Genomic DNA, 2,670 nt, shown 5'->3' on the forward strand with positions numbered 1-2,670 from the left:
GCGGGAAGCGCAGGGAGCCTTCAGGGAGGACCGGGATGGAAAATGACTCCTAAACAAAAGTTGCTGTGAAAAAATGACTCTGAGCCCTGGCGTCCCAGCACACCTGGCCATGGCAGGGAGGAATTGGAGGAGGATTTGGTATTTAAAAATCCATCTCACCACCACAGCTCTATCACCTGCCAGGGGTCACACACACCCCTCCAACATGATGCTGATGGTTCCAAAATTTGCTTGATCTCCCTGCAGGATTTGCCAAAATCCACCTGTGGTCCATTTCAGGGGGCTCTTGGGTTGTTTATCATTTTGGTAGGACCCCAAAACGGATCATGTCAAACTAAGGGCATCATTACTTGTGTGCCTGCAAGCCCTGTGGGGCCAGGCAGTGATTTGCACTTGATGGGCTGTTGATCCAATCCCAAAACACAATGGATTCAAACCCAAGGTTGGCTGGAGGCAGATTGTGGCTTCATTTATATGGTGTTGAGATGCCCAGAAATTCAGCATATTTTTCTTTTGGGAACCTCATGCTTTGAAGTGGGTTTAAATAACAATATTTCATTAATTCTGTCTTGCTAAAGATCCTGACCCAAACCTCCTAAAATAGGGGATGCTGCTGAGATCTCACTTCAGGCACCATTTCTTCTTTCTGCTTCTGCAGATCACCTGTGGTGCCAACCCAGATTGAAATGAGGCTGAAAACTTGGCCCTGCTCTGAGCCATGAGCAAGTCTGAGTGAAATCCTCTGGGGTTTATATTTTTGCTGTTCTGCAGTTCCATCATTAATTACCTCACCACTTGTGCAGTGCTACCAGAGTAACTTTCACAGCTCCCTTGGCATATTTCTATGGAAACGTAGCCATGGTTTTGTCAAGCTTGTTTTTGCTTTTAAAATAGGAGAGAGGTGCAGACTTTGTGCCTGTTCTCCTCTGTCCCCACAGCTGTCCCCACTCCTGCTGTGCCAGGCTTCCATGGGGCACAGGGAGCTGGAGGTTCCTGAGCAATGGGAGGGATATTCCCACAGGAGCTCCTGTTGCTGCTGCTTTTAGGGTGCAGGAAGATCATGCACATGAGGATGTTCTCCTGCTTGGAAATACCCAGGAAGAGGCACAAGCTGTCTCAGGGAAAACATGCCTCAGGAGCTGGGAAATGCAGGAGGAGCTGGAAGATGAGATTAAACTATCAGTGGGAAAAGAGCCTTCTCCCATGGCTGTGCTGTGCCTGCAGGGATCCCCACAGCCCCTTCCAATTTGAGGCGAGGACACGGCACTTCAGAGAGCCCAGATACTGCCAAGACCTTGGGGATCAAATTGATTTCTACAGTTGAGGGTGGTTGATGTGGGCTGTGGAGAGGGGTGAGGAGCCTTGCTGGCCTGTGTGCAGTTTTGGGGAGGGCCCAGGGAGCCAGTCCGTGTCTGTGGGCTGCCAGATACCAATATGGGATGGGGAGAGTTTTGGGGGAGCAGGCAGGGTGAGATTGTGCAGAACTCTCTGTAATTCAGCTGCCTGCCAGCTCCTTGAGGCTCTGCCTGGGGACACTCGGCACTGCAGAGCATCAGATGTTAATTAGGATCATTAAGGGCTTGTGACACAAACAGTAATGACAATGCTTGTGCCTCTGGAGCTCTCTGGGGATGCTGCCCTTCACAGAGACGTGCAGGGCCATGTGCTCCCAGCACTGTCTCCTCCTGAAAGCCGAGTCATGGGCACAGACAGGCTCAGGATGCCCCAGCACGCTGCTGATGCCTCCTTCAGGGAGGAAATGTCCCTTGGAAAGATCCCTGGAATGATGTGATGGAAGCACAACTCTCACACCGCCTCCCTCCTTCTCCCTGCCCCGTTGTGCCACCTACTGCTCCTCCTCACACTCCTGCTCCCACTCAGTCCCCCTCACTGCTCCTGTCGTGTTTTGGACAATGCCAACCACTCAGCAACCCTTGGGACTGGGACAGCTGCACTGGGAGAGCTGGGAGAGCTGCACACCTTGCCTGGGGCTGCAAGGTTGTGATGGGAGACAAAACACTGCTCTGGGTGGACACCATGAGTTTTGGGGCTTCTTGTGAGATCTGGGCTTCAGTCAGGAGGAAATGTTCCTGTTGTGTTGTTTGGAAAGGGCTGGGGAAAGGGCAGTGTGTGGGGAAAGCAGGCAGTGCCAATCACTGCTCCCAAAATGATGGGGAATGACAAAGGCCCAGAGTGGTGCTGCTCACCATTACAGGAGACATGAGGTGCCCTATTTGCCTTTCTCTCATGTAGGAGCTGAATTTAAGCCTATTTTGTATTAAAAAAAAATAATAAAGACCCTGGAAAATTATTTTAGAGGCTTGAGCTGGTTAAGGAGAGCCTCAAAGCTGCTGTGAGAGCTGTCACTGCTTTAGGGTGTGGAAGTCACCCAGGTCAAGGGGTGCAAGCTGGGGAAGGGCTGAGTGCTGGTTGACACCCTGAATCTGGGCTCCCATCCTCCTCCCTCTTTATTTCCATCCCAGGCCCTCCTGTGCCCATCCCCACCATCTACTCTGAGTGAGACTACACAACCCACAGCCAGCCCAGCCCCTCTCAGTAACAGACACACACACACACAGCTCCACACCTTTTGGGTTGGTTGGTTTGTTTTGGTTTTTTTTGGGATGGGGGGATTTGTCTGGTTTTGGTTTGGTTTTTTTTTTTCCATGG

The sequence above is a fragment of the Catharus ustulatus genome, chromosome 17, assembly GCF_009819885.2.
Source record: "Catharus ustulatus isolate bCatUst1 chromosome 17, bCatUst1.pri.v2, whole genome shotgun sequence".
In the NCBI taxonomy this organism is placed as follows: domain Eukaryota; kingdom Metazoa; phylum Chordata; class Aves; order Passeriformes; family Turdidae; genus Catharus; species Catharus ustulatus.